The 26,272-nt window shown below is 37.9% G+C and overlaps 1 long non-coding RNA gene across 1 annotated transcript; it reads right to left on the reverse strand.

Annotated features, from left to right (window-relative positions):
• Positions 1 to 21,791: 21,791 nt before the first annotated feature.
• On the reverse strand, positions 21,792 to 22,617 carry LOC145769994 (uncharacterized). The gene is made up of 3 exons (XR_014289122.1): positions 22,535 to 22,617; positions 22,192 to 22,310; positions 21,792 to 21,899 (listed from the first exon to the last, which is right to left on the reverse strand). It is a non-coding gene; the product is annotated as an uncharacterized LOC145769994 (long non-coding RNA).
• Positions 22,618 to 26,272: the final 3,655 nt, after the last annotated feature.

Genomic DNA, 26,272 nt, shown 5'->3' on the forward strand with positions numbered 1-26,272 from the left:
CATTACTATAAATTGTTTGTAGTTAATTAGAGATTTATAATGTTAGAAAATTTACTAAAATTTTAGGCAACGGTTAGTAGGCTAATAATTTAATAAGATTGTATTAGTCTAACCAAAAAGTATGGTATTGGGGATTCCAATTGTGCTATAGTCCAATTTAAAATGAATGCGTGTGTGTTGCAAACTTGTGATGTGATTATTCCTATTTCGACAGAAAGTAATAATTGCCAGAAATACATAGGCCTATGCTGTCTCATTCTGTGTCAATATATTAGTTCCATAAGAATAAAAGAAGCCGAAATAAACAAACATTAAGATGCTAGAAACCTGGAGTGACCAAAAGCATAGGGTAAGCTTGGACAAAAATGCTGCACGAAAAAAATATAAGTGTAGATTCTAAATGAAATGATGACACATTTAGGCTACCTACTTTAGATGTTAACTCAAATTTTTGCAATGAAATTTATCAATGCGAGGTCCTTTCGTTCAGTTCAGAGGTCCCGTGCAGTAGGCTATAGCGCTGTGCCGGCGGTAGTTAGGCCTATGGGCTAAAGCCCTGTAGTAAATTCAATTGTTTTCTGAAAATAAATAACTTAATATTGTAATACAAAATTGACGACTAAAATGAGCGATGGTTCGATCAAAACGTTCAAAAACTGTGCTTCGCTACTACGATTTCAGTTCTTGAAGTGGTTTGTCTTCAACGTCACGCTTCATTGGTTGGCTGCGGAAAAGGTCTATTGTACAGCAGCAGCCTTTATGATGCATTGTAGAGTAAGTTAAAAAAAAAGCTTACTCGCACTATTGACGTCAGAAGTTCCTTCGAGTTTAGCCTATTACTTTTTTATTTTTGTTTAATTCTAACTCCAATAGCCCATAATCTGAGGAAAAATAGGCCTACCATAATAACTAGTTCATGAACATAATAAATAACGAGTTCATGAGTTTTTCTCAACTTTATATTTAATTAAAGCTAATTATAACAGTTGAAGTCCACCATAGTGGTTCAACCAAAAAAACATTAATAAAAATGCAGTTTTGTATGTTTATTGTTGATTATTTGTTGCACATTTGGAGTTAGGAAAGAAAATAATTTAAAATTCTTTCATATCAAGCTAAAATGAAATGAGTGGCGGTCACCACCTGGTTTGCAGTTTTTGTTTCATTTATTTTTTACTAACCTTGATTGTACTTCTTGTAGATGCAAGGTCAGCAACGTCATTGCGATGATAGTGGTGGGAATACTGTGCATTACAGTAATAATCGCCAATCTCACTGTACTGCATGTCTTATCGCATTACAGAAACTTGCGGAACAGTCAAGCATATTACAAGGCATCTTTGGCTATTGCAGACTTGCTTGTTGGTCTTATCGTTTTACCAAACTTTATTGTTAGCGAAACAAATATTTTTTTTACCCGCCATTCTTTGGGAGAACTGAAAACTGTGGAAGGGTATTTGGTAAACAAGACAAACTCAAGTCAATATCTTTCTTCCAGTGTACAAGTTAGATCAAGTGGAACAAAATTTATCGATAAAATGTCGAAGCCATATTTGCATTTTGTTGGTTTTTTTACTACTGTTTCTTTGGCCGTTTCCGTCTATACACTGATGGTAGCGACATTTGATAGATTCTGGGCGGTGTTTCGGCCGATGCGGTTTATCAAAAACCAATCAAAAAGAAACGCAAAATATGTTTCTCTCATACTGTGGTTGATGGCGTTTCTACTCGCGTCTTTGCCGTTTTACGTGTCCGATTTAGATTATGGCGTAGTTGCTTCGGTGCTAGTATGTTTTAGTGGAACAAAGGCTGCAATTTTTTACTTTATTGCTTTTTTGATTCCTTTGCTTGTAGTGTGGGCGGCCACAGTGGCTACTTTTTGTGTTTCTAAAAAAGAAGGCATTCAAAGACGGATACTCACTCGACAAAACGCGGAAAAGAAATTGCATAAAATGGAATGGAAATTAACAAAAACCCTCGCAATCATGGTACTGGCCTTTTCCTTTTGTATGATGCCAGTTATAATAGTGACTATAATTCCTTTTTTGCAGCAAGATGTTTACATTTTTGCACCAGAGACATTAAATCCCTCTTCTTTGCTAATTCACACATCACTGGAATACATTTCAATTATAATTCTGATGAGCAACAGCCTATGGAATTGCTTGATCTACAACATGAAAAACCGTGACTTCAATCGAGCCAGCAGGCAATCATATGGAAATTTAATGCGAAAAATAGAAATGGGATTTTCCATGAAAAGATCGAACGACGAAACGCTGTCTTCATCCTTAAGAGGTCATCGACGTAAAAGATTCTCATCTGCCACTCCTGTGACAACTGAATCAAAAATGTAGGTCAACCTAATTTGCCCTACATCTAAAAAACTCACCAATCCGGTGAACGTGGATAACTGTATTCCGGTAAAGCAACTCGTCGAAAGCCAGTACTTAGATGGTAGCCACAACATTAGTGGAAATTCACAACGTTAGCAGAAAATCGTCACATTTTCTTTACTAAAAAACACAGAAAAATCGAATTTTCTTTTCGTAATTACCCGTTTTCGATAATAAAAACAAAACCTAGATAGCCTATGTTCAGTCGCCTACAGTTAGAACATCACAGTTGTTTGCCACTTCCATGTTATTTCAAGTTCGTTTATTAGCTTACTTTTATATTGGGCGGCAGGCAAGTAATTTTACTGATTGTGCCCTCTACATTTTAATTGTGAATAGCCTAATTAAGTTTTGTTGCTGTGCAAATTAAAGATTGATTTATAAAACTATTTCACCAACACAAATATTAAAAATTTTCATCAAGCTACTTTCTCCTCTTATTCGTGGCAAATTTGTGTGTATTAGTTTATTCTTTGTCTGTTTGCACCAGCAATACAAAAATGAACATAAATTACTGTAAGGCTAGGGTTATTAGCGGTGTTGTAGCCTATTGAAAGGAGATAAAAGAACACAGTATCGTATCCAAGAGGCACTCGGTCAAACGCCTCACCTCTAAATATAGAAAACAAAAAAAGCATGCAATTTTTGTTCATGTTTACAAAACGTTTTCGCTCTCTCAATCAAATTCACAACCTAACTGGCGGGATAGGGCACGCGTGTTATCAATAGGCCTACCGGATATAAGGCGTAGGCTATGTGGCTCAAAACCTCAGAACAAAAAGCGACATTTCGAAGTAAACACAATGCTTACGCAACCAAAATTAACATTACCTACCATTTCAGTATTAGAGGAAGTAGCCTATGCAGTGAAATGTAATATTCTGTATACTTTTAAAAAATGTTGAAAAATTTCTGAGAGATTTGAAAGGTTATGCAAAACATTATAAGCGAGAGTCAGAAGAAGTGGGACAAAGAATTTTAAAAAATCGATAAAATTCATTCTGCGCTTCTTGCGTTAGAATGTGTTTTTGGTTTAAACTTTTGCTTTGTCGTTGGCTCATCAAACATAAAAGCAGATCACCAAGAGGCAAGAAAACGAAGCAGACTGCCAAGACGATGGTATGGCATGACAATATCAAGGTATAGACCGAACTCAGTTTGGCGCCACTGGGTGAGCTAGTTTAAAACCTTGACTCATAGAAGCAGATGACCCGTGTTGATGCGCAGTCTGCTTGAGGCGGAGATGGCGACTGAATATAAAACATTGCGCGAGCATGTTAAAAAATAAACCACCGAAAAAATTATACCATACATTTAGCGGATGGGGTACCAGAAAGTAGACTTGGGAGATTGAACATATCATTGGGTGAACTGAAACGCAAAGGATAAAGTTGGATATAGTTAAATTATAAATTTGTAGCTTCGAGCAAACATCGCTAACATGACCTCGTACAGTAAAATAAAAAATAACTTACTTCAAAAATATTGACAATATACGTCAAACAGCAACCAGATATGTAATACAAGCTTGTGTTATGCAAAAATCAAAATACTGCAGTGTTGTTATAATACATTGAAATCCTTTGAGATTTCAAGGTATCAGATCTATTTTTCAGATCTTTCAGATCTATTGTATCATCAAGAGGAGTGATGTACGAACATCAACATGCAATATGTGATATCATTATTTTTACACCAAAAGTGGGCAACATTTTTGCACGCGCGGATCAAACAAATTAGTGCTTTTGCAGAGGCAGGCCGCAACGGTGGTCATGCAATAACATAAGAGTGTGCAAACTTCAAATATTTCAATTGATATTTGGTCGATATGAAATCTGTTCTCGCATCAGACGTATCTAACCATAACAAAAGTATGCAAACAGTGTGCCATCAACGTTGAAGTCGGTACAAGTGTAGCCAAAATACAAACTAGCACAAAAGGATAAGGACAACATAGCCTAACCAAAACATAACTCTTTTCTATTTTGGGACATATAATTTTCGGACCTGCTAAAATTGCATTTTATGCATATTTTTTGTTAGATCAATAACGAAATGGGAAAATAGTAGAACGTTGGAAGCAACACTCAACCCATCTCCACTCCAAAAGCAAATCGAAAAACCCAACTCACGCCATGTATTCTGAAATATCTAAAACGGCTTCTTTGGCTCTTTCAGTCGGATTTTTTAATGGGTAATGCTGCTTTATGCACCAAAAAGAAACCAAAATACTACACGCCAGGGGCGTATCTTCAATGGAAGCAAGGAAAGCATTGCTTTCCTTGTCAAAATTGAAAAAGAATCGGCAATATTTTCAGTAAAACGATTTCGTAATTTCTATACCTGAATACGAATTAAAACAGCTTGTAGGCCTAACTCATGACCCCGTATGATTTCAGCTCGGTTTTACGGTTTCAAGCTTACTGAAGCAGAGGTTCGTACCGTATCCCTTGCTCTCGTTTTTACTGAAAAAAGAGACGAAGGAAAAAGCAGCGCAAAGTTTACGCGATTTACGTTTCTTTTAACTAATCTCTGGAGCACTTTCTGAATCGCTTACTCCGTTGGGTATTGTACGGGTACCTAAAATCCTAAAGAGAAAATCCAACACGCTGTTCAGAGTTATATTGACCTCGTAAGGAAAAGTTTGAGCCTATTTTTAGCTTTACACTGTTATTCTGGCTGGATAGACTTCGGCATAGGACAGGATATGTGAAGTCTAGGCTAGACTTGACTGAAAGGAATACTGGTTTAAGCTACTACAGCAATAGGTGGCTGTAACTGGGCAGTTTAATTTCATGTAAAGGCTTTTGTGATTGCGGTAACTTAAAATAAAAAAATTACACTTCTGTCAGCTGAATAACCAATGAAAGTGGAAGTTAATCTATTTTATGGTCTGCATAATAAGCTATAGCTGCAGTGAAAGAACCATTTGACCAGAGATGTACGTATACGCCGCAAATTTTACGCTGCAGACTTGCGGCGTAGACTTTTTGTTTACGCTAACGCTTGCGGCCACATTTTTTTGGATAGTTTGCGCTTGAGGCTACACCGTAAAGTTTTTGCGGTTTTTTAGCGCATAGCGTCAACGCATACTTTTTAATGTAGTTTTTTCGCTACAACGCGCCAATACCTTCCAGCGCTGCAGTTGAAAGAATGTTTTCAATGGGCAAAGACATATTGGAACCAAAACACAGCAAAATGTCAGATGAACACTTTCAGATGCCTGTGTTTCTTCGTGGAAATTAAAATAAAACTTGTTTGTTTCGATTGGTTTATACCGTGTGAATGTTTGGCACCTAGCAAACAAAATTAGTTTACGCTAGTGTATGCGCTGACGCCGCCAACTTTTTTTACAAGTTACGTTGACGCATACGGCGTATAGTTTTTCGAACGCTTGCGTTTACGCTGACGGCGTCAATATTTTTTTGTATGCGCGTACATCACTGCATATGACTTAATGATTACATGTATAAAGTTTCACACAGAATATTACAAATATAGTTATGTTGCTTCTTAATAGACTAAGCCAGCACTGGTACAGCAGGTTAGATTTAAGTATTTTTAAGTTATGGCCTTTGGAAAATGGAGAATATTTATGTTCACTCAAGCGTAAAAAAAAATTCGACGGAAGTTTCAAAAATGCTGTAACAGACGAAACTTAGAAATTTGAAATTTAATCAACTTGTTGCTAGTGCATCATAATTATTGTCCTATGCGAATTTCAAACAACTTTGGTCAAGGTTGAATGGTTACAAGAGTAGGTGCTCACTGCCTACCTACAATCCCTCCTCGGTCTGCCTCAATCATACTTGCAATTGTTTCTTGTTGTTTTTTGATTTATTGAGTTAGCGAGTTGGGATAAAAACCTGATTTTGTATAAACTTATAATGGCTTTAACAACGATAACTTAAATCCAAAATCCGTGGTACACATTGGCATTTCTCTAGCTTGGTATTTCGATAATAATAATAATGTTATGGTTTTATTTATTGTCGCACTACAACACCTAAGGTCTTTTAGCGACAGGGCTCATTTTTAATTTATTTCAGGTTTACGATGTTATCACATTATTACCCGACTCATTCTCTCTGCGTTATGCAAGAAAGAACACAATCGGTACCGTTTTTAAAGTCTTCGATTTGACCCGACCTGGAATCGATCTCAGATCTACCAGCACCAGAGCCGAAGGCGAAACCACTCGGCCACTGAGCTGGTTGTATTTCGATAATGAAAAGAAACTCAACACAAAAGCAAAATTGTGACCAGAAACAACGGCTCCCGGCACGCAGCAAAAAGCGACAATCAGTTGTGAAATCTCTTTGCAGCCAGGCAAGCCACATCACGCAGAACACAAAAAAAACAACGCAAATTCAATGTCAACAAATTTTCATCACAATTTCAATTCTAAACAAGTTTTCATCACAATTTCAATTCTAAACAAGAGGGCAATTGACCCGCCGGAACACTGAATGATTTCCCTTGCACTTTCTTAATTTCTTAAAATGTCGACTCTAGAGTGAAGAAACATTAGGTATCTTTTACTTCATTTGATAAAAGTTGACGGTGATGCAAATTTGACCGATTATAATAAATATGCCTATATTTTGATTTTTTTGATTAAAGTAGCATATGAAAGGTTTATACTCTTTCCAAATTTCGATAATTCGATAATCATTCCTTCATTTGATAAAAGTTGACGGTGATGCAAATTTGACCGATTATAATAAATATGCCTATATTTTGATTTTTTTGATTAAAGTAGCATATGAAAGGTTTATACTCTTTCCAAATTTGATAAAAAGAAAGTAATGTGTATTTGAGTTTATCGTAACAAAATTAGTAAAAACAACATTATAACTTTTAAGGGGTATATATTCATACGTTTTCAATGTGGTTATCAGATAAATTAAAATAAAATTGAAATAAATGAATGATCGTTGTAGAGCAAGAAAAATAATTTTCTAACTATTTTCTTCTCGTTTCAATGTTGTTCTTGCTTTTGCATATTTGTTCACCATTGATAAAATGATATATTTTTGGCAAACCAAAAAAGGCATTGCGGCATGTTTTTACGAATACAAGCATAAGATATTATAATTTGTTTAAATCAGACCGATAAGTCTATGTTAATGCAAACAACATGCAAAACAGAATATTAAGACGTAAATTATGATATCCCCCTAAAGAAAGACAATCAACTTCAATTTTTAGACACTTGCTGCGAAAAAGAAAATTAGAACATCTCTCTCCAAGTCTCACAGGCAAAATTGAAGGAAAGCGTGCTCAAGGCAGACAAAGATTAACCTACTTAAACCGACAAACCAACAAAACTAACATCAACATACTCCTAATACACATAGCAAACAGCAGAGAATCTTCGAAAATTTTCATGCAAGACGCAAGAGGCGGGACACAGACGCAGTCAATGTTTGGAATCAAGTGCGACAATAAAAGAAGAAGTAAAAGAGTAAATAGCGAATGTGACCTTTAAAAATAGACTATTTGACTATACTGTAGGCTATTGCAGAGTGCATTTATAAGCAATATTTTGAAAACTTGTATCCACGAAAGAAATTGTGACATTTGACAAGTGCTACATGGAAACTCAAAAGAATTTGTTCCACTTGAATGCCGTAGTAGCCCACTGGCTGTTACATGACGCTGGACGTGACATGGCACGTGACCTAGGCCTATCATAATGGAAGACATTATTGTAAGCAACACGCAACTGATTTATGGAAGTGCAAAAGAAATAGCACCAAAGGTATGATCTGCAAAAAAATGAACATAGTCCAATTAGAATGTAAATTTTTGAACAGATTTGTAATTGCGCCATCTACCATGCGCCAAATGGTGTGCGTGGTCTGCGTGAACTGGATGACAAATCAATTGAATGGCTGCTCGACACCTGCCCAAACATCTAGACCGCGTCGCCGCCACTGCCCAAGGGTGGTAAAAGGCAGAGCCCCTCGACCCTTGGAGTGGCGAAGAAGGTTCAAACGAAGAAGAAGATCTTTGTATAAGATAGTTTTGAAAAACCAGATTGCCAATATGTGAGCACTAAATCTTGAATCACTTCAAAACTCCTGGTAGAAATGAGAAACCTTTCCATGTTACCAGCGCTATTAATTAAACACTTTTCGAATTTCTAGTACAAGTCACGAAATCTAGACTATGATACAAGATCAAATATTTAACGTATTTCATAGTATCAGCAGCATAAAAGTAGCTTAAAGTGACATAATGAGAATTTAAAAAACAAAAAAATGCGATTACTCAGACTACCAAATGCTAGAGATTATAACTGCTATTAAGCTAAGCACCTGGCTGATCGACACCTGCCCAAACATCTAGACCGCGTCGCCGCCACTGCCCAAGGGTGGTAAAGGGCAGAGCCCCTCGACCCTTGGAGTGGCGAAGAAAGTTCAAACGAAGAAGCTGAGCAGATCGGTCTCAAGTCAAATCTAAAGCTTTCACGTTGGCATTGTCTGTGTATTTACAGTAGGTTGTTGTGATCTTGCCGTTTCCTCATTCACAAACTCATGTGCTTAAAAGTAGTAGTAGTCCAGTTTTAATCCGGTGATGTCTCAGTTACCGAGGGCGGCCGGATTCACTTCCAAGTGCCGCAATCTCCTTCACACCCTGTCTCCACATCGATCTGTCTAATGCAGTGGTTCCCAACTTTTTTGTTGTCACGGACCCCTTTAGATAAATTATTAATTCTGCGGACCGCTACCTAAATTTTGCCTGAAACTCAATTAACATACTATTAACTATTGTAATAATTATGCTACTCAACTACTGTAGCCTACTGTGTCATATTGCATTGCCGCTATGACTCCTGCGGCAAATATCAGATTAAACAGTTGCTCAAATAGGAAAATGAATGAATTGTTCAAGAAATGTCAGCAGTATTTGAATATCAAAGTGACCCAAAGTGCCATGCCGAAACTTTTTCAACATACGCAAATTTAATGAGAGGGCTGGTGTTGCCTTTCCTGAACTGAACGACTGAACTGTGGTTGAGTTTTTGACAATGCAACACGCATGTCATCTTCAACGTCCAGGCGATTTCGATGTTTAGTTTTTATTGTAACAAGATTTGAGAATCCTGCCTTGCAAAGGTAAGTGGTTATGAATGGCAACAAAACAATAATCGCCTGCTTTGTCAAGAATGGGTAAGTTTGCAGTTGTGAGCACCAAAATTCTTCCACAGTTTTTGAATGAAATTCAATGCGTAATAACTCTTTTGATCTCAAATCAATTAAGTCATCTTTACTGAGACTGTCATCGCTAATACTGTTCAAGTCAAAAAGAAAAGGATTTCGAATCCATGTTTCAACTCCGTTCGGCAGGTGTTCTAAATTAAAATAACGTTGAAATGAGATTTGCAAGGTTTCCAAGTGTGCGCAAAATTTTTCTTTCATAGAGATCAAAAGAGTAGCTACATTCTCTTTGAGTTTCATCCATCAATGTAAGATCTTCTAACCTTGGAAAGTTAGCGTAGTTACCTGCTTCCAATCTGCGTTTCCAAACCGGCAACTTGGCTAAAAACGTTCAGCTGCATCAATTATTGTCACACCTGGTCCTTGAATGCCAAGATAAAGATTGTTAATATGACCGAAAATATCGGCTAAGTAGGCCATGCCGTATAGAAAACTTTTACACTCAAACAATTTTGAGAGGGGACTTCCTTTTGCTTTCAAAAGAGTTGATAGCTCATTTTTTAGCTGCTGCAGTCGTTTTAAAACTTTTCTAGATAACCAACGTACCTCAGAATGATACAAAAGTACTTCGTAATCTGACCCTACTTCTTGACAGAGCGCTTTAAAAGTAGGCCTACAATGGTTTACAGCTCTGCTTTTGATGAAATTAACGACCTTCACGCAATTCGTCAGAATTTCTTTGAGACTAGCTGGTAAAGTTTTTGCTGCTAAGGCGTAGGCTACCTGTGCAACAAGCAATGGGTAACAACCACTTGAGGAGCTTCGTTTTTTGCTAAAGCAGCAAATCCGGATTTGTTCCCAAACATAGCTGGTGCTCCATCCGTGCATATAGAACAAAGTTTTTTTTCCAAATTCGTCAAGGTAATCACGGACCCCCAAATGCTTTCTCACGGACCCAAAGGGTCCGTGAACCCCAGGTTGGGAACCACTGGTGTAATACGTCCTCTCTTGTCATGCCCGCCTTGTTGCCTTCCTCTTCAACTTGCCTTTTCCACGTTTTCTTGGGTCTTCCTTGTTTTCTACGACCCTTCACTTGCAACTCCAGCGTTCTATTTCCGAAATAGCAAAAAGCATTCATTGATTCAACTTCGTCATTCAGATTTTCAAAAGGACCAACCATTCCTTCTTCAATCTTCTCTCATGTTTCACAACCATCTCCGGATCTGCATGCCACTCTTATTATTTTTACACATCTTCCATGCACCCACTTCCTGCACTTCGCATGCTACACTAAACAGAATTTGCCATCACTCTTTTTCCACATACATCACATAAGTCAATTTTGCTCATTGTGATTTCTCCTTAAAGAACTTCAAGCTAAAATATAAAGACGCTTTTTGTTGGTTCGTGGCAGGAAAGAAAATTAAAGACAATCGATCTGTGCTTGAAGATTTAACTGGACGAACCCAAGCAAGTTTTGTGGAACTTTCAATAGCCGAGATTGGAAGTCTCCAGAAGGGGTTAGACTTCATATACCCCTACAACTACGGTACTGTGCATTTAAATTCTTTTTCTATTTTTACGGTCATTGCAGTTAAGTTTTTATAACTACTGTAATAATTTGTGTGTTTGTGTAACTTTATTTTTTTTTAATTGTTAAATTAAGTCCCAATATTTAATATGTCTACACTTGGTGTCGACAAGGACTCGACCGCCGTCGACTCGATTGGGTTTAAACCTGATGATGTTCTTTGCGGTCGGGCAGGCCATTCTGGGAAGGGACCCAGTAACGATAAGGCTAAGTTAGTTAGGTAGGCTCGGTATCTTAGAAGGGATATTTTGACTCAAATTGGAGAACTTTCTGTAGCCCTAGGTTCTTTGGGTGATAAGCGGCAATTGTTACTTGTTAGATCTAAGTTCTCTACTTTGGAAGAGGATTTACGGCATTTCCATGAACTTTTGGGTAACATTTTTAACTCTGAAAATTTGGCAGAACTTCGTGATAGGGTAGATCCTGAATTTAACTTGTTAAAAAATAACTTTGCACAAAAAGAAAGTGAGTACTCAGATAGGTTGGATGCTGACATACATCCTGAGGATAGCGCCTTAAATGTAAGCACTAGAATGTCTAGGAGTTTGTCTCGGATAGTGTCACAAATTAACCTACAGCTAAGAAGAGAGGAACTCCAGATACAAGCTGAGGCCGAAGCAAGAGCTGCTGAGGCCACCGCGGAGCTGAGGCCATACGAGCTGAGGCTGCCGCGAGAGCTGAGGCCGAAGCGAGAGCTGCTGAGGCCGCCGCGAGAGCCGAAGCGAGAGCTGCTGAGTTTACACTCAAAGACGCCTGTAGTGTAAAGGCATAATACATGTTATGCCCTGAGACGCCACGCAATGGTAATTACGCAGCACTGTGCGCGTACCTGCCGTTGGGCGACGCAAGGACTGCTACGTGAGCGATGACTGAGGTTTTTGTGGTCATTCGAGACTAACACAACATGGTGTCAGAAGTGAGATAAAATGTCGCATCAGATAATGTTACCAGATGCGTTTAACTGGCAACATAACGAGTGGGGCCAGTGGATTAAAAGATTCGAACGATATAGGCAAGCATCCCAATTAGCGTCGAAACCTGAAAAAGTTAGTTTTCTGGGCATTTTGCTGAGCGAAGACTTGTCATGGAAACCCCACATGCTATCTTTACTGCAAAAACTTCGCAAAAACTTTGGAGTTATCTGCAAGGTTAAGCCCTACCTAAACACCAACAATTTGATTTGCCTTTATCATTCCTTAATTGAAAGCAATCTCCGGAATTGCATAAGTGTATGGAAGCATGGTCATGTAACTGTTTTAAAAAAGCTTCAAAAGATTTGCAACAAATTTATAAAAATGATTGCAAAACATGAATCAAATCACTCTGAATCCCATAATTTCTTCACAATTGATGAACTATACACAATAGAAACTGCAAAATTTATGTTCAAACTCAAACACAATCACTTACCCCAATGCTTTAATTCTCTATTTAAACTTAATAACAATTTGCACTCAATATCAACCAGAAGCAACAATCACTTTTTCCTCCCCTACTTCTCCAAAAGCTTGACTCAACAATCCATTCAGTTTAGTGGATTTAAAGTGTGGAACCATCTCCCGAAAACCATCACTGAAATTGAAACCTTTTCAATATTTTGCAGTAACTTGAAAAAGCACTTGCGTTTTGAAAATTAACCTCTAACAACCTATGCTGTAACTCTTTAATTACCTGACTGTATTATTGATTGTTGCACCATATCCTGGTATAGCATGCTTTTCCAAATGCCACTTTTGTAAATTTATCCTACATATCATATATTACTATATTATAGAGCTTCGGTAGAGAGTTTGTCTTGTTGAACCATAGGCATACGAAGCCTAGCAACGTGATCAAGTTTAGCATCTTCAAGTTTATTACATTTACATAAACATAAAACTACGCAACAAATTAAGTATCGAACGTTTTCGACATCACAAGATGTCCTCTTCAGGAATAACATACATACAAATTAACTACATCTGAAAAAATACAATGGTTAACTAAATCTAGAAACAGAAAAAGACAAAAAACTGCACAGTACTTCTGACTAGCTCAAACTCAACGATATAGGCTCCACGAGAATCAAAGGTAACTGCATCAAAAGGTGTTAAACAGGTCACATGATATGGTAAAAAGGCAAGGTGCGAAAAAACTAATTTTAAAATACAGAGAGCAAGAAAGACGAGAGCAAGAGCAAGAGCAGAGCAGAGAGCAAGAGCAGAGAGCAAGAAAGTCGTCTTTCTTGCTCTCTTACTTCTTTCTAGAAGTATTGGTACAATAACCATGTAACCACTTACGTCGTTCATCCTGACGCATCTCTGCACTTCTCCATAGAGTCGATTTATTAAGAACACGTATAGTGTCCAAAACTGACAAGTTTCACCAAACACTCCATTCATGGACCTGTTAAAGCATTCTTAATACTTTTCCCGATGTTCGGTGACGACTGAATTGGCCAAGCATACTTCTACTTTATCAGGGTCAGTTGGAATAGTGGACATGACTTGCTGGAAGTTGTCAATTTTATCTGCATCTAAAGTTGTCAAGAATCGATCGTACAGCTTTCTTTCCATGACCTTGGCTGTAATTTCGTGCACACGAGTACAGTAGGCTACACCTGTTGTAAAATTTCCTATAATGAACCCTTGTAATGATCCCTCGGCAAGGATCTTTGACTCCGACAATATGGAGAAGGTTCCTTCTGCTCCGAAAAATGCAAGATCCATGTGGAAATTCCCAAGCATAATGAGGAGATTGTCAAAAAGAGGTGCTTCAATGGCTTGAATGGAGTAGGCTTTTTGTTCAACCAGGGGTGTAGAACAGCTACGTCATACGTCACTACGCATATTGTTGGTGAGTTTCAGTTGCAACCTTCATGATTCTAACCAGTAACCAGTGTTTCTTTAACAACGTTATTGTTGGTTGATGATCTTGTTATTGGCTCCATGTAACATATTCGCTGTAGCGGTAGACAATCCACTCTATTATTGCTCATGAAACCAGCATAGAGTGGAGTTGCAAAATCTCTACTTTTTCTGAACCAATACATATCTAGCGGCTTCATTTTGCATGTCAAGATGGACTCTTTATCCATTATTTCCTGAATAGGCTATGATCAGATGCTTCTCTCACGGAACGTGATTCTTACTTTCTTCCTGTGCTAAAGCGGAGTATGCGAATTCGGGCTCTAAACTTTTCACATCATTGTAGTTAATTGTGTGGCCTTCCCTGTTGGGTATCTGCAAAGTTAACTTGAAACCTGTCATTGCTCCTAAACCAAATATTGTGTGCTTCCATTGCTTTACATGACCTCGATTGACGTTATACACAGCATCTGACTACACTGATTTTACTTTTCTTTCCATTGTGTCTGTGTGAGAATCACTGAGTTTGGATTTCAACCTGCATAATACTGTGGCAGAGAAGAGTTGCAATCATTCGGGAAGTTTTGGGGCCATATTCTTCAAGCTCTCTATGATTGTTGAATTTGGGGTTTTGGTTTTGAGTAGCTCGTAAGTTCAATATTTCACCTCGTAAGAGAAGTACCACTGCTCGAATCTCATCATCTTAATTGGCCCTATAATTGCCTATCAGAGCATATTTTTCTTCTTGGGCGGAGAGAAGTCAGGTGTAACTAAAACTGCCTACTTAGCCTATTGTTAATGCTTTACCAAACTTATGAGAAATTTCCCCACAAGGTTCTGTGTGGTGTTAGACTATAGCTCAACATCATTTCCTCCCTTTACCAATACTCATCTTTGAAAAATCAAATAATATTGAAAATAGCATTCGCCTTTGCTTTGCATCTCTTCCTCAACAAGTTCGCATCTTGTTAGGAAAGGAAGGAAGTGAGTTTGGCGAGATGAAATATTCCAGTTTGTGGTGGTTTGGGGATTGCTTTTAGTCTCTCTATCAAAATGAACCGGCAAGACTTGTGATACTCTGCTTCTTTGGCAATTAAGTCCACACCAGGGGTGCATTCCTAAAAATTTTTTTGGGGTGGCTCTAACATTTAGCTGTGTTGTTATAGACAAAGTATGTATAAGTAATCGGTGTAGGTTAGCCAACAATGTTTACCTTTTTTAAAAGGAAACACTGTTCAGTATGTTTTTACTTCTGAACATCATGTCGAAAAACAACCCATGGTAAAACATAGCTTGAAGTACAGAAAAAGGTAGAAGCAACAAAACGTGAAAACGTGGTTGAATCCGATATAAAATTATAAGTTTGAAGTTTGGCTTGGTTGCTACCGGGGACAGGGTTGCTACACTGTAATCTCCTTTGCTTTTTTTTACTGCGTAGGCCTACACTTGAAACTCGATTTGCATGAGCTAATTCCAATTTCTTAACTCAATTGTAAACTTATTTGTATGAGCCAATCCTAAGCACACTTGCAAAAACATTGACTGCAATAGGAAAGTAAGGAAATGCAATTCTTGAAATGAGCGCTTGTGGTTGCAGATTTGCTATAGAAGAATCAATAAGCTGCCAATGTGACAGTTACACTAAAATCTCATTTAGTTATTAACAAACAGTTTAAAAAACTCCAATTACAGCAAAAGCATATTCCAAGTTGGTGCAAACGAGATTACACAAAACAAATAGCCTGTTTGCCAGGTCTTTGGTTTTATGAGCTAAGTTAAAAGCACCAAGACAGTCTTAATTGATTTTACAGCCCGCAAACAGTTTTTGCAGAGATCTGAGTTCATTCAATGTGGGCACTGGACAGCTTAGAATGCTTAACTTGAATATCCACAGCCGACCGATGAGTCTGCAACCACTTCTGAGTTGCCGCAGTGCCATTCCATAAATGAGGAGGTGGTCCATTGATGCTGATCAGTGCTGTGTTAAACCCTTTGTGGGCCCCGGGGCCAGAATAATTTTGGGCCCTCTATCGTCAAGCAGACCTATAGTATTGTGTATACTTTCACTGCACTGATATGGAAATGTGGTTCACTTCAATAGACTTTCTCACCAGTTTAGAAAACAACACAAGTGTAAGTAACCGCAAACACAGGTCTATCATTTCTTAGCTAGACCTTTGCTCGGAATGAAAGCCAAAAATGTTAACAATTTCTAATAAAAAATACTGGCAATGGAGTATAGTCACGACGCGGTAATACCACCGTAACGCGCAGAATTTTGACTGTTTGAACTTTTCGTCGCGGTACCGCGATAAAATCCGAGGATAAAACCAAAACTGAAGAAATTATTAATTTTCATTCAGATTTGGTCATCTGGTCTGGTAACATTATTGTTTTTCACCATTTTTATGGTTATCTGGCAACACTACTTGTTCAGTCAACCAAGGTAAAAACATTGTGATTGTAAATTTTAATTTGTAAACAAAAGCAGTGTCAAGAGTTTTGAGTTAAGAGTTCAGAGTGTCAAGAGTTCCGTCCGTCTGCTTGTTTTCCACACTATTGCTTTTAACCGCTGCGTATTTCTTGATGCTTACAATTATTTAGCTAGTTACCTTCAAGAAGTTGAAATGTATTGCATTTTATTAATATTTTCAGATTCCTGATGAGGGCTTAGGTTAAGCCGAAAACGTTTGAATGTTAAACTATTTTGTAAATATGTAAAATATATATTGTTGTAATGCTCAACCCTGTGGTATTGTTGTGTCTTGCCTGTCTTTTGAGAATCAGGTGTGTAATTATTTTTATTTAACATTATTTCGTTCAAAAGCAAAGCTTTCATTATTTTATGCAGGCATTCAAGATAATTAAAGTTTTTAGGGTATGGTAACCTTGGTTAGTGTCAAAAATAAACACTTAAACAGGTCACTTGTGAAAGAATGATTTTTATTTTGGATCAAAGCAATTTCAGTGGGCTACCATACAACATGTGATGTGCCAGGCCTATAAGGTTATTGAAGATAAGAGAAATTTCATGTGCATATATTCAGAAAAAAGTAAATACAGAAGAACGTTTCTGCTAAAAGTATCCAGCATTCAATAAAAAGCAACTCAGATGAGCTATGAAGGTGGATAACAAGTGGTGCAAGTTCCTCAATTGCCTAAATAAACCCTAAATTTTTTCCAAAATTTGCTGTTGTTTAATAGATTCCCTTGCATTTGATGTGCACTTGCACAAGTGCACTCTTATTCTTCATGGTGCAGACTGCAGAGGCAGTATGACATTTTGAGATGTTTTGCGTTGTAGTGTACGGGAAGACATGTAGCCTACTTGTACAGTGCGGCAGCGAACAGGTTTTTTCTGCTCGTGATATCACTAGTCAAGGATGTTTATAATTACGGTATTGTAAATGTTAATAAAAATGAAATGATAAATCATAAACTAAATTGAGTATATAGGTAGGCTATGTGAATTCACAAAGTGCCCAACTCCATTTTTTTTTTCATTTTACTTTTTGTGCTTTCCGATTTCTTTCAATCAAAAGAAATTGAACACCGGTATGTGAATTTAAAAAGGGCCCTCTAATATTTTTTTTCATTTCACTATTTGTGCTTTCCAATTTCTTTCAATGTCTTGTAAATTATACTAAAAAAACAGCCAAATTTTTCAAACATGTTGGTAAACACTTAAAAATACCCTATCAATATTTTCATTGATTTTGAAATGGGCCCAACTTACAGCAATTACACTTCAACTTCTAAATAGTTTCTCCACAGAATCTTCACCGAGTGAACTTTTTAGGTATGATGCTTCTTACCAGTAGCCTATGTTTAAGCATAAAATCATTATCGAAGTTTCGCCACAAAAGTAACTGACCAAAATACCGTAATTAAAACGGTTGTGCAAAAACACTTTGTGGCAATTGGGCCCTTCTTGAATTCAATATCCAATTGCATCCCACCTGTTATATACGTTAAATATATTTCTGCAGATGATGTTACCGGAATTAACGTTATTGTGTTTTAATTTTCTTTTAAGATAGTAGGCCTAATGGTGTTTTTAGAGATGTTTCAGTGTAGTAAGGGCCCAAATTTGAGATGTTTTAGTATAATAAGACCTAAATCATTTTTATAATGGACAAGTACACGCAGTAAACTTTAAAAAATCAAAACAAACTTCACTGAAACGCAAATGTCTGTTATTTGTGGGCCCCCCTTGGCCCTCCCCTTAACACAGCACTGATGCTAATGAACAACAATGCTGAAACAAGTGATATGGTCAGCCGTGATCGTAGCGGTGTGATGATCAAGTTCATTTGTGAAAATCCACGTTCGGCTTCAGCAGAACTTATAGCAATCATGTTTAGTACTACGTTCTTGAGCAACTTTATCGTATCTGCTATATGACAAGGATTGTCAACATACAATCAAAAATCGGAAATAGGAGTGATGACATGAAATCTCTCCTCTATTTTTCGTAATCTCTGCTCCCCTTCTTGCCATGGAACTTCGACTGCAGCAGGCCATAACTCTGGTACAATAATTTCCAAGCTCTTCACAGAATTTTCATTGTTGGTGTTCACCATCCTGCTTCCAATGTTGTCAACCAAAGCTTGAATAAACCGATTACGATCAAAAGAAGGGTAGTCTCTACGTCGAGCTTTGAAATGGTCCAATGTTGTGCCATTAATAGTTTTTGTACTTCCGGGACTCAAGTTAACAACTTCATCAAACGAATACTTTCCTTCTTGAATAGCATTTTTTATTTGAAGTAGCGAATTAACAGTCCATTTGACATGACGATTAGCTACTACGAAGTTGATATTCCCAGTCTGGAGAGTTTCTGACAAAAGTGATAATTGGCGATTGCTATCAACTTATGTTCGTGTTTTTTTGCAGTTCTGTTGTGAGAAAGCTGTTAAAGTGTTACATGTTTAGTCGAGAAGTTGTTGTTCAGCCAGAAAAGCTGAAAAATGGAAGCTTGAACGAGCCCTTTTCGTATTTTTGGGGGCTGAGCCCCCCCAGGAATGCAACCCTGGTCCACACCACTATACGAATTAGTGATTTAATCCTTTCGTTTTTAGAAAACACTGTTCTTGACTTAAGTGATTCGCATCCATCCATCGTTGAGACCTTAACGGTATTTCTTTTTTTTTGTAGGCTATCTCTTTCGCTTACGGCCGCAAAATATACAGGATCCTTTCAATAAACCTACTTTGTCTGACTTATGGAGCGAGCTTCTGCATCTTGTTTCAACTTTAGCGACTTTAGCAGAAGATAAAGCAACTGCCTTAGGTTGAAATGTTCTTTTAACTGTTGTACCGTAGCCTACAGGTAAACTTTTTGTGACAAGGCTAACGATAGACACCTATGGGTAACGCAGCACGCAGAGAAACTTGTCTGAATTATTTTACGTGTGGTGACAGAAAAGCAATCGGATGATAATAATTGTAGTCGAGTGCTGGCACTGCTTTTCCATGAAGTCCAGATTGTTACATTCACAACTTTACATTTTGCATGGTCTGAAATCGTGCTACAGCAAATAAAACATAGTTGATGTTCTCCAGGTCTTTCATGGTTGACCTGAAAAAAAGAATGTGTGAGCCTAAAGAGTTTGACCTATGTCAACCTAAAGTTAAATTAGCAACATGTTGGTTACTAACCTATAGTTTTGCGTTGCCAATCGCGATATAATTGTATACGAGTTAATCTCATGTCAAGCGCTTCCATATCGCGTAGGCTACGGAATACCATCCTTTATCATGATAGTCACTATACGGTACCTTAGTCGCACTCGCATCCTCATCGGTGGCGGAGTTATGATGATTGTAGGCAACTGATCAATGACACACTCCTCCATTTGGTAGTTGTTTGTCTGTAAAATATCACTCCGAAATTCGGACATTCTTTTGAAGTCTGTCCAGTTAAGTTACTGCTGCTTTTCCAACATGTTTGTTACAAAAAATCTTGTCAATCTTTTGAGTAACTCCTAGAATTATGGGTAAATAAAACCTTGGTGTGATAGGCGAAACATTAGCCTACTGGCTTGAAAATAATAAAGTAGCCAAGCCACCTGATAACTCTTGTAAAGTTAGGGGTACGTATTGCAGACATTACCTGGGCATTACCAGACATACAGTAAATTAAAACTATACAAATAGTTGCAATACTTGTATTGGCTAACAACATACCGTACACTAATTACTGATTTGCTGTCAATGTTTTTTCGAAAGGATGCTTTTTACACTGTTTTTGTATCATATTCTTCAACTTAGCCTACTAATATTTATGCATACTCGTTAGATCACTGATTTGTTGCGTAGCTTAAATTGAATTGTCACTGACTGCCTCTTTGAAAAGTCTTGTTCATGGAATGACGATTTGGAGGAATAAAAAACGTAGAGTAGGCTACATGATTATTTATCACTGTGAAATCATATAGGCTACATAGTCTGGGAGCCTACGACAGAAGATTTCACCCCATAAGGTACAAAAGGTTTGACCCCTTGAAGTTACTGGGGTCAACCATGTCACTCACAAAAAGTATGGAAGATTGACCGCGCTGGGTGGATCTGGTCCCTAGAGCCCCCTAAAAAGCCCAAAAAGGGGGTTAATTTCACCCCATAAGGTACATGGACCAAACTTGGTGAAAACGAAGTTCTATGTCAGGACATCACAAAAATATCAAATCTAACAATATTTTCGAGTGGAAAGGTGATGTAAGACCCCCCCGAAAGTGACCCCCCAGGGGGTTAATTTCACCCCATAAAGTACATGGACCAAAGTTGGTCAAAACGAAGTCTTATGTCAGGACATCACAAAAATATCAAATCTAACAATATTTTCGGGTGGAAAGGTGATGTAAGATGCCTTCAAAGTGACTTCCCTTAACCCAGTAAACATTGATTGTTGGGGCAACATTGGCAAGAAGTTGGCCGCAACATTGGCAAGATGCAGACGCCAACGTTGGCAAGATGTTTTATGCACCATTTGGATGCATCTGGCCAGCGTTGGCCTCTGCATCTTGCCACCGTTGGCTTCTGCATCTTGCCAACGTTGGATTATGCATCTTGCCAACGCTGGCTACTGCATCTTGCCAACGTTGGCTTCTGCATCTTGCCAACATTGGCAAAATGTTTTATGCACCATTTGGATGCATCTGGCCAGCGTTGGCGTCTGCATCTTGCCAACGCTGGCTTCTGCATCTTGCCAACCTTGGCTTCTGCATCTAGCCAACATTGGCTTATGCATCTTGCCAACGTTGGCAAAATGTTTTATGCACCATTTGGATGCATCTGGCCAGCGTTGGCGTCTGCATCTTGCCACCGTTGGCGTCTGCATCTAGCCAACGTCGACTTCTGCATCTAGCCAACGTTGGCTTCTGTATCTTGCCAACATTGGCAAAATGTTTTATGCACCATTTTGCTTCATCTTGCCAACGTTGGCATCTGTATCTGGCCAGCGTTGGCAAGATGGCTTGTGCACCATTTTGCTTCATCTGGCGCCTAAATTCTGGTTGACTTTTATGCACCATGACGCTGCTTCATCTGACCTATTGACTATTGTGATGCCCGCGCTTTGACCAAGGTTGGCCATGCGAAGCAAGCTGGTGCAGAACTGCAGTCTGAACAGCATTGGCATTTACATTTGCCAAACGTCTCTGTACCTAAACCTCGCTCATCACCAAAAGTTTATTGTTGAACCTAGCTAATCCTTGGGCGAAAGAACAGCAGCAACACGGATTTATAAGCAACACTACTCCCTTTGTGACAAAATAAAGTAACAGCCGAGCTTCTTATATTTTCACATTTATTAGAAACAAGCTACATCAAATCGTATTGACAGATGGATATTCATTGCACATCAGCAGCTTTTTCTTGCGTATCTTTATCATTCTGAATTCCTGCGAATGAAACAAAAATATTTAATTCAAGAGGGCTGTTTCGCAACAGTGTAGGATTTTGATCAGTTGTTGTCCAGGATAATACGAAGTTAATTGACAATCTGCAATATCAATGTAATATCCATGGTAATATCCCTCTTTCCAACGTGCGTGACAAAAAACTTATCATTCGATTCTGCGCCACGCAGAGCGATAATCAAGTTCCAATACATTCTAATTGCGTGTACAGATAGTTATTCAACAACTAAAGCAACACATTCGCAGTTGTCTTTCAAACATACAACAAGCTCACCAAAAGTTAGTTTTTGCCGTTTTCGGCCACCTTGCCTGTCCTTCCAATTTCGAAATCACTCTGAAACTCTTCATCAATTTGCTGCACGGCAGCAGCTTTGTCGTACGCCATCACCATGTCTAATCATGAAAGTAAAAAAAGAAGTGTTAAATCAGTATATAATGCCGACATAGCCTACTAACCACCATGTTCGTTGTTCACATCAATGCGAGTACACCACTAAAACATTTTCATACATTACTCAATACTCTTCACAATTACATCATACAATAATCAAAAGAGCAAAATGGCATAGTTATGACATAATCATTTAGTCGTAGTAGAAACATTTATCCGTACTCACCAAGAACAACCTAATATCTCAATTGAATTCGATTTTTTATATTTTCGATGCAAGAAGCGAAAATTCCTCTTAGCGCTGTTCACATAAGCATTGTGCTTTCGCCTCTCCGGCTCTCCACGTAATTGTGTATTGCGCACAACCGCCATGCTTGAACAGTCGAAGTGAATCGAGTGACGTCATAATCCCTTTAGCAAAGGATTAAGTCATGGCCTTTGTCTTCCTTCATCAAAACAAACCAAGTTCTTCTGCTAAATTGCATCTCCTCACGTTGATATAACACATCGCCGCATTCTAAAGCTTTGTTGCCTATTTCACTTCAACACGTCATATTGCCCAGTCAAAGTTTAAGTAGTGACGTCATAATGAAGTTTTCACAACAATTATTGTGCCTGCAGCTGCAGTGTTTTTCTATGCACCGCGGGAGGAGAAAAACGATTTGCCGGATCGTTGAAAGTAAAAGTAGCAATCGTTTTGTGAAATCTCGCTTCAAGAAATTGAGGAGAGATTTCGACGCAACATGACTGCTCCTGAAGCTGGGAATTGCCCACCAGTAGCGGTGTCAGGGGAGTTCAGGGAGTACTTTTGAACTCGGGCCCTGGATAATGTTAGGAGCCTGTAACTTCTTCAAGGTGTCCGGAAAAACAAACAAACTACCGCGTATATTTAGATGTAGTGCGTTATTTTTAAAACTGTTTAGAGGCCCAAAGATCTCATTGGTACCGGGCCCAAATTATCTTTTCACTGGCCTGGTCTGTAGCAAATGATGGTGTACATTTGCATAAATTGAAAGAAAACTTTAGAATAGTTGTTCAACTGGCACAACGTTGGCAACATTTCTAACCGATGCTTGCTCACAGAAACATATTTTTAAACAAAACCGCATAAAAAAGGTTTGTAGGCTAGGCCTATTGATATTTTTAAAAATGGAAATAAGTAATAAAAGCATTGGCTACACTTCTGACCAACGCTGGTCTTAAATATTCATAGTATACTTGTACGGTATCAGAAAATAATAACAGCATTGATAGCCTATTATTAAAATTGTAGCAAAATGATGGCATAGCATACATTTGCATAATTTGAAAGAAAACACCAAAATTGTTATGAATTGGCACAACGTTGGCAATGCTTCTGACCGATGTTAGCCAATCACACAACTGTGTTTTGAAGCAATACCACATGAAAAGAGGTTTGTGTTAGTATTTTTCAAGTTTAAAACAAATAAGGTTAAACCTGAAATAAAATCTTTGAGATCTTTTTGAACGCTTAATAAGAAGTATTGAAATTGTTGGCGTATTGTTGGCAATGTTGGACGAAATTGCCGACCTTGTGCCCTCACATCCAGCATATAGCCAACGTTGCAATTGTTTATTTTGTGGAAACGTGTAGGCTAATGGAAACTTTAAACTGTTTCGGTATCAAGCACGTTATCGCGTTCGCATTTTGTTGCTCCTACCTTTTTCTAGACCTCTGCTCAGTTTGGCATAAACAAACTGAAATGAAAGTACTTTGTTGGCAAAGCATTGGCTACTCTTCTGGCCAACGCTGGTCTAAAATATTCATAATATACTTGTACGGTATCAGAAAATAATAACAGCATTGATAGCCTATTATTAAAATTTTAAATTGTAGCAAAATGATGGCATACATTTGCATAATTTGAAAGAAAACACCAAAATTGTTATGAATTGGCACAACGTTGGCAATGCTTCTGACCGATGTTAACCAATCACACAACTGTGTTTTGAAGCAATACCACATGAAAAGAGGTTTGTGTTAGTATTTTTCAAGTTTAAAACAAATAAGCTTAAACCTGAAATAAAACCTTTGAAACCTTTTTGAACGCTTAATAAGAAGTATTGAAATTGTTGGCGTATTGTTGGCAATGTTGGACGAAATTGCCGACCTTGTGCCCTCACATCCAGCATATAGCCAACGTTGCAATTGTTTGTTTTGTGGAAACGTGTAGGCTAATGGAAACTTTAAACTGTTTCGGTATCAAGCACGTTATCGCGTTCGCGTTTTGTTGCTCCTACCTTTTTCTAGACCTCTGCTCAGTTTGGCATAAACAAACTGAAATGAAAGTACTTTGTTGGCAAAGCATTGGCTACTCTTCTGACCAACGCTGGTCTTAAATATTCATAATATACTTGTACGGTATCAGAAAATAATAACAGCATTGATAGCATATTATTAAAATTGTAGCAAAATGATGGCATAGCATACATTTGCATAATTTGAAAGAAAACACCAAAATTGTTATGAATTGGCACAACGTTGGCAATGCTTCTGACCGATGTTAGCCAATCACACAACTGTGTTTTGAAGCAATACCACATGAAAAGATGTTTGTGTTAGTATTTTTCAAGTTTGAAACAAATAAACCTGAACTAAAATCTTTGAGACCTTTTTGAACGCTTAATAAGAAGTATTGAAATTGTTGGCGTATTGTTGGCAATGTTGGACGAAATTGCCGACCTTGTGCCCTCACATCCAGCATATAGCCAACGTTGCAATTGTTTATTTTGTGGAAACGTGTAGGCTAATGGAAACTTTAAACTGTTTCGGTATCAAGCACGTTATCGCGTTCGCGTTTTGTTACTCCTACCTTTTTCTAGACCTCTGCTCAGTTTGGCATAAACAAACTGAAACGAAAGTACTTTGTTGGCAAAGCATTGGCTACTCTTCTGACCAACGCTGGTCTTAAATATTCATAATATACTTGTACGGTATCAGAAAATAATAACAGCATTGATAGCCTATTATTAAAATTTTAAATTGCAGCAAAATGATGGCATACATTTGCATAATTTGAAAGAAAACACCAAAATTGTTATGAATTGGCACAACGTTGGCAATGCTTCTGACCGATGTTAACCAATCACACAACTGTGTTTAGAAGCAATACCACATGAAAAGAGGTTTGTGTTAGTATTTTTCAAGTTTAAAACAAATAAACCTGAAATAAAATCTTTGAGACCTTTTTGAACGCTTAATAAGATGTATTGAAATTGTTGGCGTATTGTTGGCAATGTTGGCAAAATGTTGGACGAAATTGCCGACCTTGTGCCAACATACCCAGCATATAGCCGATGCTGGCCCAGCAATCAATGTTTGCTGGGAATGTGACCCCCTCGGAAGGTTTATTTCACCCCATAAAGTACATGGACCAACGTTGGTCAAAATGAAGTCTTATGTCAGGACATCACAAAAATATCAAATCTAACAATATTTTCGGGTGGAAAGGTGATGTAAGATGCCTTCAAAGTGACTTCCCTTAATGTGACCCCCTCGGAAGGTTTATTTCACCCCATAAAGTACATGGACCAAACTTGGTCAAAATGAAGTCTTATGCCAGGACATCACAAAAATATCAAATCTAACAATATTTTCGGGTGGAAAGGTGATGTAAGATGACTTCAAAGTGACTTCCCTTAATGTGACCCCCTCGGAAGGTGTATTTCACCCCATAAAGTACATGGACCAAACTTAGTCAAAACGAAGTCTTATTTCAGGACATCACAAAAATATCAAATCTAACAATAGTTTTGGGTGGAAAAATGATGTAAGACTCCCCCAAAGTGACCTCCCAGGGGATTAATTGCACCCCATAAGGTAGGCTACATGGACTAAAGTAGGTTAAATCGAAGTCTTATTTCACGGCATAACAAAAATATCAAATGTAACAATATTTTCGGGTGGAAAGGTGATGTAAGATGTCATCAAAGTAACCCTAAG

Source organism: Aplidium turbinatum, chromosome 5, assembly GCF_918807975.1.
Source record: "Aplidium turbinatum chromosome 5, kaAplTurb1.1, whole genome shotgun sequence".
In the NCBI taxonomy this organism is placed as follows: domain Eukaryota; kingdom Metazoa; phylum Chordata; class Ascidiacea; order Aplousobranchia; family Polyclinidae; genus Aplidium; species Aplidium turbinatum.